The sequence below is a fragment of the Drosophila melanogaster genome, chromosome 3L, assembly GCF_000001215.4.
Source record: "Drosophila melanogaster chromosome 3L".
In the NCBI taxonomy this organism is placed as follows: Eukaryota; Metazoa; Arthropoda; class Insecta; order Diptera; family Drosophilidae; genus Drosophila; species Drosophila melanogaster.
Window position 1 is genome coordinate 21,795,577 of NT_037436.4, and position 12,129 is coordinate 21,807,705.

Genomic DNA, 12,129 nt, shown 5'->3' on the forward strand with positions numbered 1-12,129 from the left:
CCAAGGCGCTGGCGGGTCTGGCTGAATCTATTTCAAAAGGCAGGCCGCACTTGGCCAGCGGAGGCGACCTGGGTATCATCGATCATCGATCATCTGGCGGCTGTGGCTAAAAATGGCTTCCAGCTGCGAAGGAAAACACCATCGCATGACCAAATCGCACTTGCGAACTCCTACTTTCTTCTGCTCGAGTTGTGATTGCGGGAATTGCTTCTTTTCAGGCATCGGGCTTGGGGAATCTGCTCCTCGGTGGAGGACGTGGCCAATGGCCAGTTTTTAGAGCTTCCTCCAGCGGCAGCGGCAGCTGCCTGTCTTGTTTTGGCACATTTATTATTATTATTATTATTAAATATCAATCTTGTTTGTCGTTGGCAATTTTTGTTATTTATGAGCTCAAGTTATGCCTTTTGGGTGTTTCGAGAATTTGGGCATGATACACAATCTTCAGTGCTGCGATGGCCCCTGGCGATTGCACTGATATAAGCTTTAATACATCTATTTTGCAAATTAGATATAGGATACGTAACTTCATGAAATTGGTTCATTAAAATAATGTTCCTCGATCCATTGAGGACTTATATTGTAAGAAACTATTGTAAGAGACTATTGCCTCGTTGGATTTAATATTTGGATAAAAAAACTCTCCCAATTCTTACTTCCCAACAATGACTGCCAAATAATAGTGGTCATCTCTATCGCCCCAATACAGCAATATACATACGTATGTATATATGTACCAACTATATTGAATGTCTGAATGTGGAGCCCATCCACACAGCCAATGCCAATTAATGACCAAATTAGTGAGGCACTCATAGACAAACAGTTGGCCTATTATGGCACGGGATTTTCTACTGATTTGGTTCGAATTGTGATTTATTTCTGCAGACTGTCTTTGATTTCTTTGTTAGTGCCCGGCCAAACTGGACTCGTACTCGTCGAAGATGCGATGATGCGAAGATGCATTACGCTGGGGGAAAGTCGGTGGGAGAACAAAGTGAAATGCATACTCCGCTTATAAGTAGGCAATCAAATCGACGCTGAAACTTCAAAGTGCCAAGGCCTTTCATTTCGAGTCCATCTCGAGCCGAAGGACTCCAAAACGAGCTATCAACCTCGAGGCGCATCTGTGGCACGTTGTAAAAGCCAACTGGCCATAAAAAGGTTTCTGCTATTGCTGTGAAATATGATGCTCAGTCCTCAAATACTAATTAGCTCTACCATGCATCCCCCGGTGAATCAAACCGGAATTTCCTGGCGCAGATGGCTTCCTCCATCTTTTCTACAGTTAAAAAAAAAACCTCTTCCAACCTATTTTCATTGGAGTGACCAACAAATTGTGAAAACAAATTACTGTCATAACTGTCGGCATTACAAACTGACAACGATCAATACATCAATCTCTGCCCCCTGTCAACTCAAACAAAACTCAGGAACAACGACAACATCAATGAGTTATGACAGTTTCCAGAGCTACAAAAAGTCGCTACTGTCTCCACCATACGTACAATTGTGAGATAGAGATAGATAGAGCCAACATCTCGATCGATCCTCGACCAACTGAACAACTAACAGCTATGCGAAAATTACAAAAACCAGGCATTTAATGATATGAAAGAACATGAAGCTGTTCCTCATAGTCCAGAAAAACCGTAGAACTAAATGATTACAAAAATCTAAATTGAATTTGGCCATAAATCGATCGTCTGCCAATAACCAAATCAAAAATATCAAAATATTCCTGAATAGCCAACGAAACACTGCTTAAATTCTAAGGTAAAAGCATAATCTACAAAGAAAAACTGGTCATTCGTAGTCGACGACTGAATGCTCTAATATATTTGTAACTCATTTTATTTGTTATTTTAAAAATGCTTTTTGAATTAATATATATATTGCATCTATATTAAAATAAATTAATTCAAGAAGCATTTTTACTTGTATGTGGAATACCATAGAATACCAAAGTTCTTTAATTGGTCTTAAACTTAAAGTGCATAGACTATAAACTCTTCCAATCCTAATTATTATAAGCCAAAAACTATATTTGTATCTGTTCCACCCATATGGGAACATGCTCTTTCGACACATTTACCTTTTTATAGGGCGACAAAGTAACATTGGGTGACGGTGGTCTGTAACGGTAATCATGAGATTATCCAAGAGATTCGGTAGCCGGGTAGCCAGGTAGCCAGGTGAAGGGGAGACCAGGAAACCTAGACCGGAGAGGAGCCTGGCAATCAATAACTTAAATTACAAAGTAATTGCACAGGCATTCACAGCACGCTGAGGCAGCTTCGCTGCGCTTTCAGCCTGCCACCAACATCAATAGCACTTGGATCGCAAAGAGTCAGGAGGAGGCAGGCCCAGCCTCATCAGTATCAGATTCAGCATCAGCATCGGCATCAGACTGGGACTCGAACTCAGACTCAGATTGAGCATCATGCGCAGCACCTGAGGTTCTCGGTTCGCCGCTGGCTGTCGTCACAAATGTTACACTTGATGGTAATGATGATGGACAGATTGGTACCAAAGTCACTCAAAAAGCGTTGCCGTTGCCAGCTCCTCTGCCCCCCAGCTCCCCAGCTCCCAGCTCCGATTCTGATACCCAGACAGCGGATAAAGCCAAGCCTCTGCCCCGGGCTCTGGATCTCTGGCTCTTGGATCTGAAGCTGAAACTCAGACCGACTCTGGGGCTGGGACTGGGACTGGGGCCAAGCCAATCCGGTAGCCGGTCTGTCAGTAAGTTGAAAATTGTTTTAAAATTGCTGTTACATGTCTGAATGCAAGCAGATTGAATTACAAGCTGGCCGAGCAAATGCTTTCTGATCAACATCACAGTCACTGACTGTGGGGCTGCTACCGACTTCGACTGCGAGCGGAGTCTAAAATTAAATATTGCAGCACCCGATGGTAAAATCAGTCAACCCATACATATATGGTATAATCTTAATTTAAGTGTTGACACATTCGACTGCGAGTCAACTAAAATCGGTGCAAGAACTGTTAACAACATTTTTCTTCTTGTGTTTTTTTATTTTTCCAGACAGAAGGGTCACTGGTGCAACTGGACTTAAGGGAGATGGATATTATAATTAAAGGTTAAAGTGATAGCGGTTTTAATAGATATAAATATAGATATAGATACATTTTATAGCACATTATGCACTTTAAACCTTTAATATTTAAGACTTTACGTTGTATGGGTATACTTGCGCTAGTACAAATATTATAACAAAAGTGTTCCATATGTGTAATTAATTGGTAGAAGCTAATATGGCTAATTAGACCATGAACTCGAAGGAGTATTAAAAACATAAGAAAAACTCCTTACTCGAATGGAAATCGCATAGGATATTTAACTGTTTGGCGTTGCGGCATTAGCATAACTTATTTGCCCACAGCATTTCCCTTCCTGGGACCCAAAGATCCAAAGAAGCCGTCGTCGCATTTGCCAAATGACGGCAGTTTTAGTTTATGTGATTAGACTTGCAAAATGATGCGACACCCGGAGGAAGAGTACCGAACTGCATATTGAAATTGCAACCACGGAGGAGGAGGAGGAGTTCCAAGCTGGAAGGTGGGTGGATGGGATCCAGGAGGTGGCGGCGGAATGGAGGAGCGCGTGACACTCGCCGCTTGGGCCGCTTATCTTTTATTTAACATGCGCGCTCTGTATAAATATGGAGGAGCCGCAGTTCGCGGCATCCACAAGACTGGCCCACTCCGCGGAATAGCTTCATTTGCGGCATCCCGGCTGCCGGCACTCGCCGCCATTCCTGCACTTCATTAATTATGCGAACTGCTCTCGAAGCAGATTGGACCAGAATTGATGGTCGTGGTATGGGAACTGGTCCGCGAATGGAGACCCGGCCTGCGGACGTCGTTTGCGGCATGATAAAGTTGTAATTTGTTGGCAGTTAAAGGTGTTGCTTATAGTGCAACTAATCGACATCATAAACTAAACTATGCGTGGCTAAACGAGATCGGTTAATGTGTGTCCGCCAAATGATGATGACATTGTGCAGTGAAGTGGACGAAAGCCCGTCTCCACTACGAGTTCAATTACACGATCTGGGATGGTTACTGGTGTAATAAATTGTGGGATGGCTTTTAGTTGTAAAATGCCTAATTGAAAATCGCTTAGGAGTGGGCAAGTCTCCATTTGATTACTCTCTTCTTAAGAATTCTTCAAATAGTTCTTCATGGCACTCCTAAAATACAATTTTCTGTTGAGCAGATTACTAGTTTTTTTTTTAATTTTCTTTTTTTAATGCACATTTAGTTTGGTAATTAAAAAACAATTCTTCAACACTTAAGTCTTTCAAATAACGATTCGGTGTTCTTAAAATGCGTCCAGTTTTGTATCACAGTGCTTCGATTGAGACAGAATGGCAAACGCAATGCATACTCATATCTGATACCATCTCCCTGCAAACTATAGCCGTTTATAACTTTTCCATCTTCCATCAATCTTGTTGGCGAGTAATTAAGCTTCTTTTCAGCGGCGACAAAACTTTCTCCGCTGTTGCCAGGCTGAGAATTCGGCACACGAAAAGCCGCAGTTGAAGATTCGCTAAGCCAAATTCTGGTTGCCGCCTGGTCAAGGGGTCGGATCGTTGGCGTCTATACACAATATTTCTTAAATTAAATTATCAAAAAGAATTTCACTAGTTGGCATGCCGAGCCTAGCCCCCGCTAGGCCACGCCCCCTTTTCCCCTGCCGCCCCTTGCCAAATACCAAGCCACTTTGCGAAGAGAGAGAAGCGCAGAAAATGGGGGTCTCGCAGATAGAAAACCCAAGACGAGAAAAGAAATTCCGAAAATTTTCCCACACTTCTCGAAGGAGGCGCACGCACACACTCAAACACACAATCGCACATATACATATATAGTGAGAGGGAGGTGGGGGCCGGTTAACAGAGAGAGAAGAGAGCGAGGCGCATGCGCAGCCACTCATATTTGTTTATGGCTGTAGAAGAAGCCCGACAGAAGAAGAAGTATAAGCAGAAGAAGCAGGAGAAGCAGGGCACTTGCAGCACGGAGCACATGTTGCATTTGCCTCCGCTGCTGTTTTGTTGTTGATGAGCTGCATTATATGGCTGGCATGCATACGAGCCGGCAACTGGAATGGTCGGTGGACGGCGGTGGTGGAGGTGGAGGTGGAGCCGGGCTAGAAGTCGGACACCGACTCACGGGAGAGATGACGACGTCGCCATCGACATGAACAGGGACAGGGAGGAGGCGCTGCGCAGCCGCAGACAGTGACACTGGGTTAGACAGCGAGGCCGCGGCGAATGCCGGCACTGGAAAAAAAACCACCACGCATCATATGCATTTAATGCATTTAGCTACTCCTACAAATAAATCCGTTTTAGAACTCGATTAAATGAATCAATTTCACTTTATCTTGAGATTTCGAAATGAGTTAGTTGTGGGCATGGGATGAAAAAATTTTGATATTATCTTGACGTTTGAATCGTGAAAACAAGTAATAAAATCAAAAGCAATCTACACATTTTCAAAAGTCTGTACTTTCAGGTTTGTGGGCGTTGAAATCTTAATCGTAACTTTTTAGCTTTAATACTTACTAAATTCTCGATTTTCATACGGACGGACATACGGACAAACAGACGAAGAGGCGGATATAGCAAGATATATGTATATATATGTATATGTATATGTATATGTATATATGTATATGGAGCTAAATTCATCCGGTGATATAATTATTTAACGCTACAAAATTTGTTTATTGTCTACCAAGACAGATTGCAAATAAAAACTAAAATAAAAAAACCATAGTGGTATAATATAAATTTTGAATAATATTTTAATAATAATTAACTTAATTCCATCGCAATGCAAGCAGATAATATACATATGTATGTATAAAAGGTCCTAAGAATCTACCGCAACATCAGGCAAGTGGACGTGTTTAAAATTAACATTAATTGTGCTTACACTTTTTCTTAAGTGTGGAGCCCGTTTGGGCCAATGCGGAATCAACTGGGGCCAAATGGGCAGTGCATGGGGCATGGGGGCATCGGACATCGAGTTTCCACTTGTTACCTGGTTGCCGCTATTTACCTTTTGGTTCTGCTCGTTCTCTTTTGTCTCGTCGCGTTTTCACTTTAGCGGTTCTACCGCCACTTTTTCTCTGAGCACTGACACCAAATTCTATTTTTCACGTGAACGCCCTTAGCGTTTGATGTTTTCCATTGGCGACAAAGGAAATCCTGTGGGAATGAGGATAACTGAGAAAAGTTTCTAAAATATCCGATACTCCATCACAGGTTTAGCAATAAAATTAATAGAGAGAGGAAATTATTTAATTAAGCATCAGTGTTTTTACCAAAGTTAAATGTAAGGTAAGTGAAAAAGGAGAATGCGAATAAATCAGAGATCGAATTAGTTTCATTGCCGTAAATAGAACATTAAAGTGTTTCTCCTCCCAGCGGTACTTCTGGCCCACCTTTCCTGCCTGATGATCAATAGATCAATCAGGCTGAAAGTTGTTCGGGCGAAAAGTGATGGTTTATCCGAAGAAAGTAGCTAATTCTATCGATCAGCTTCGATTCCGATTATCGCCGCGCCAAGTTTGGCCGACAAAATCCTAAGGCGATGGATGCCTGCGTGACGGGAATACGATATTGCAGAATGGTTGGAAACTGTTTAACTCTTGCTTTCTATATACCTCTATACCTCGGGAGTCCTCCTAGCCCCCCTGAACCCCGGAAAAACCCACACATGTGGCGACAACAGCTGCTCCAATGTTATTGCTGGCTTTTGGTTTACCGCACGACAAATTGCTTTGCTTTTGGCATCTCCGAAGCGGCCCCAGCCTCAGGATTCGCCATATATGGCCAGGAGCCGTAGACACTTTGCGTGTCCGTGTATTGGTGCTGCGTCCATGTGCATGTCTGCGCTAAACAAATTGTTAAATTTATTGCCTCTCGTAAAGAATGGTCCCAGCCACAGCCGTAGAAGCAGAGCAACGAAACGCTGAAATTGTTTCTGTAATACACTTAACTCTGGAGCTTGTGGAGTGCCGGAAAGCCCAGCACAGCACTTACTTACCAATCAGTTTTTACTATTTACTATTTACTATTTACCACCTTCTATTTACCATTTACTGGTAAAGTTGGCTGGCCCTCTGTCCAACTTTGGAACCACCGACCTGGCCATGTTCGCATTGATCTGACTATGACAGCTCTGGCATTTCGGCATTTAATTAATTAGCGAACGTGAACTGCCCAAGTTAGCGAATGATCGGCCTCTCATTGGCGCCGTTGTCAATCACTCAATCAATCGATCAATCAGCACAAATCAGCGGCATTCCTGCGACTCGCTTTCGTAGCATGTGGAGTGAAAAATGACTCCAAGATGGAAAAACAGAGAGCGGAGAAAAGCGTTCCGAATATGCAGGATAGAATGTCTAATGACCGAGTAGAAAACTAAGCAACTATCGGGAAATAACTACTGGAAAGTTGGATTAAGACGGTAACTGACTTTAAATCACATTTATATTTATTATAGTTCTCCGCTCGTTTTCATTTTTTAAGTTACTTATAAGTTTATGTTAAAATAGTTAGCCCTTCTCAATTCCCAGTCAAGACCAAACAAATTAGGTTAAGAAGAGTTCCCAATCCTTATTCTTTCCCTAGTTGTGCTCCTGAAGATACTATATTTGTTTTCTCTGCTAAAATCATAAAACAACTGAGCCATAAACATTACTTCCTTTCCTTCCTTACCGCCCACAAAGAGAATCATTTATGTCCCAGCGGAAATGACAGAAGCCCCCTCCCAAGATAGCCCAAGAAAATGTAACAAATTTCGCCGTGCTCCTCATAAAATACCATTTTATCCAGATCTCGAAGGCACAAACAATTGGCAAGGATCGAGCGTCCAGAGGATCCCAAGCAAATTAGGAGGTTAATGAAGAATTTACATTGTTTGCCAAAACGAATTATTATTAAGCATGCACTGGCCTGGGGATTGGGATTGGATTCTGGATGTAGATGTGGATGTGGATCTCTGCGGTCAACGAGCGGCAGCGACCAATTATATCGCCGAGCTTTGATCTTGCGACTGGTTCTAGGAGCTATCCGTGGACTCCGCGGACTCCGTGGACTCCGTGCTCTGGTCCCTGGGCCAGACTATTAAGCATACCGAAAGAAAGTTGCAAAATGTGAAGCAATTGTTCCTGGCATTTGGGCTGCACTTTGTTTTCGGGCCGACACATCTACACAGCGACACCGAAAAGGGGAGAGGCCTCTAATTCCCGCTGCACAGACGAGATCAAGCCAAGTTCACCGAATATTCGGCTGGTCGCCAAGATTACGCATTGCGAATAAATCAAATGAAGCGTGTGCTCTGCTCCAAGGAAAGTTCCTCCAATTTAAGACGCATTCAATTAATGTCAGTCGTAAAACGTGCGGAAAGAGCAAAACAGCAAAGAAAACCAAGTCAACACCCAGAAGATTTATAGGGCAAACCGTTTCTTTGTTTCGCCCCTCGCAGAACGCTTCAAAATCCACTTAAGTGCGGCTTGCTGCGGCCAAGCCCCGAATTTCGTCGTTCCACATGTGTGGAGAGGTGTCTGGGCACCAGAGCCCAAAACACCCAGCCCCAAGCCCCAGACCCCTGCACCCAGATCAGATCCCGGCATTGACTTCAACCATGAGGCACCGAAAAAACGCTCCAATTTGTCACTTAAGCTTAGGCCTGAGCGGGCAAGATGCAAAAGCGCTGATGCTGGTTGCCCTGCCACTAGAGCTCTGGATTCATTGGATACTCTAAAAGGGAGTCTTCAATAGTACTTAAAACTATATTGAAACGGGCCAATTCTTAGTTTAAAAACGTATTAAGGGGAACAAAGTGATTCAGATTTATGAACTGCTACTACGAACTATGTAAGAGGTTCCCATAGAGAAGGTGATAACATAAATTCAGAGTATCCCCAACTCGTATTGGCCGGAAGATCCCCTTGTTAGCCGCAAAGAGGAGCAAAAGTGAGCCGAGGCAGATCGCACAATTGTTATTAGTATCTTTTTGAGGGAAGCCGCCGCCGACTCGGGCGAAAACTGAAGCACGCGCTCTTAACAAATTAGGCTGCGAATTTATGCGAGTCGCTGGCTGTGGAGGGGAAATGACATCAGAGGCGAAATATGTGCCCCAAAAAGGCGCGGCTCCAAATGGAGTGCAAAGCAGATGAGCGATGGAATGCAGCCGGCATATGGATGAAAGGAAATCTAGATCGCGGTCCGCATCCGACAGATGCAGACACACATTCAGATCCAGATACTCTTGGGAGCCTTTCGCTTTGGCAAGCCTTTAGCGGTGGCCTAAAAAAGGATGTTAGTGTATCCCATGACAGGACGCAAACTAGTTTCCTCTTAAGCAGAACAAATTACTCGACCGATCTGCACCGGGAGTTATGCAAATTCATCGCTGTGTGATTTATCCGGGCTGTGAATGTCTTGAGGTGAGACGAGGCCTGTCCTCGCATAAAGTGAGGCAACTGAAACGGTCGGCCCGTCTATTGTCCTTGCCAGGACGCCGACGGATCTTCCCTCGCGTCGACACCTTTATGAAGTGTCAAAGTCAAGGGCCGGGAGCCAGTTCATTAATTTGACATGATCCGTGATCTTGAAACGCTCAAGAGCCGCATTAATACGGGACACTCAAACTCACTCCAATTCGTATTCGCATTCAGTGCTCGGTGTTTATGTACATAATTGTTGCATAATAAACACATTAATCACCGCTGCTTGGCTGAAGTTCCGTGGCAGATGAACGAGTCCTGTTTTGCAGGGGATGCTTAATGTGTCTGACATTGCTAATGGTTCAAGATGATGTTTTGATGCATTTCGTTTAAGTTCCCCCTCCCCAATTTCACAAAAAAAAGCCCAAAAGTCTGAGCATCTGCCTTTTTCTCAATTCCTTGAGAAGCAGGGAATGCGAACGATTGTTGGTATCTAAAGCTTCAGTTTGTATTGATATCGGATGATGGTTTGCTTGATTTATGTAGATTCTCAATAAAATGTATTAAGAGAATTACTTAATTTACCTTAAGGCATTAAATACTTAACAGTAAAAGTATCCAAATGGCATCTAACTTTTGGTAACAACAATTTTTGAGGAGTATTTTCATAGATGACCCATCTTCCATATATCCTTATATCGCCAATAGTATTGTCAGTGGCTGGGGGGTCGGGGTGAAGGAAAGGAGAAGATGACTATAACTTACAGCTACAACAACAGACAGTGGCAAAAATATGTCCATGTAACGTATTCCTCACTCCCTCTCCTTCGCCTGTCCAGCAGCTATCTCTATCTGACTTCATGCAATGCAATTCTAAAAATTGAATTATTCATGGCGATTGTACGACAATCAATTGAAATTGAAATAAAATGCTGCCTGCCAGTTGTTGCCGATGTTGTTGTTGTCGATGTTGTTGCGTCTAAACGCGTTGTTGTTGCAGCGTTTGCTACCGCCTTTGACATGTGCGCAGATCGATTTTCAGATTTTTTTGGCCCGGCTTGGCCTGCGTCCGTTCAATCGAAATTGTGATTTAAAGTATCTGTATCTGGATCGATTTGGCATCGATCGCATGTCGCCAAATGTCTTCAATCCTCTGGCATTCCGGCCTCAAGTCAGCTTTGGAAGATTTGTCGCCTATTTTGTGTGTGCCTCGCAGCGATTTCTTTCGCAGATTCGTCTGGTTTTTTGGCCATGGCCAATTTGTATTTGGCCATGCCAGCGCACAAAACAGACCTGTTCAAGTGTTTGCCAATCTCCGATTGGCTTGACTGAAGTTTTCACTGAAAATTTGTAGTGGGAAAAAGTCACTTTACTGAGTTGATCCTTAAGCTTTATTTAAATAGAAAACTTTAAAATGTAAGTAATAAATTTAAATTAAATTTGTGTAAAGCTTAACTAACAACAATATGAACTTGCCAAAAACAAAAAAACAATTACTTGTTGAAGATTTGGTGCATCATTGGCATTTACAATTTCCTAGCGATTTAGTTAATTTTAAAAGTGATTTAAAAAGTATATCTTCCAAATCTCTTATTGATAGAATTAAAATTCGGGAAATTCTATATCCTGAGTACAATTTGTTTAAGTCCGTCTTGAAAGTAAGCCAACCAACTCTGTTCATAATTAGATTAAAGTTTCTTGCTCTCCGCTCCGTATCGCTTCAAGTGGCCACAATTTGAGGCAGATTGCGCTCTAATAAATATGGGCAGCCATCTAAGCTAATGCCCCAACTCATCACCGAGTTGAGAGATGAGCACGCAAGCAGGCGAGATACGCATGCGCCCGTTGCCAAGGCCCAAACTTAATTAAAAATTTGGAGAGAGCGGAGGGAAAATTTCAGATTGCCCACGAGCTGAAGAAATTTTAATATGACGACCAAATTGCACCGCAGCAGCTCCAGGAGCTGCATCGCCACTTGGCAGATTATGACGACAACTATACTGACAGGCAGAGCCAGAGGAAACTACTCCAAGAAACTAGCCAGATTCAGTTGCAGTCGCAATCGGAGTCTCCGTTCCAGTTCATGGCTAAATGCTTTTGGCTGTGATAAATTACACGTCGTTTTAGAGTGTTGCGCTTCCTTGTTACTCCGTCAAGTGGTGTTGACACGGCCGCGGCGAATGCAGAGTATTAAACGATCTCCGCCGTGGCACTCTTCTTCCGTCCAGTGGTGTTATTAAAATGAAATCATCATCATCACCAAGTGACAGAAGCCGGGAGTCTGAGCCTGAGCCTGAGCCTGAGTCTAAGTCTGAGCTGAGATGAGTTGAGATGGAGGGACAGACAACGACTGGTCAAATGCCCGGGGATCACTTTAGTGGGCATCTCGGCGCACGAAGGCAGTCATCTGATCATGCTTATGACAGGAGAATTCAATTAGACATATGGAAACGCGTTGATTGTTCCACTGGCAATTTTGCGCCTGGTGGCAATCCGATTTAAGCAGCACAGAACTAGCATTGATTATTTTGCAATTGTTGTTGAAGTACCGTATCGAATGTATTTAAATGGATACCATTTAGCCCTAATAAAATTGATTCCTTGTTAAACAATCTCATGCAACTTTTATTTTATTTACGCTCACA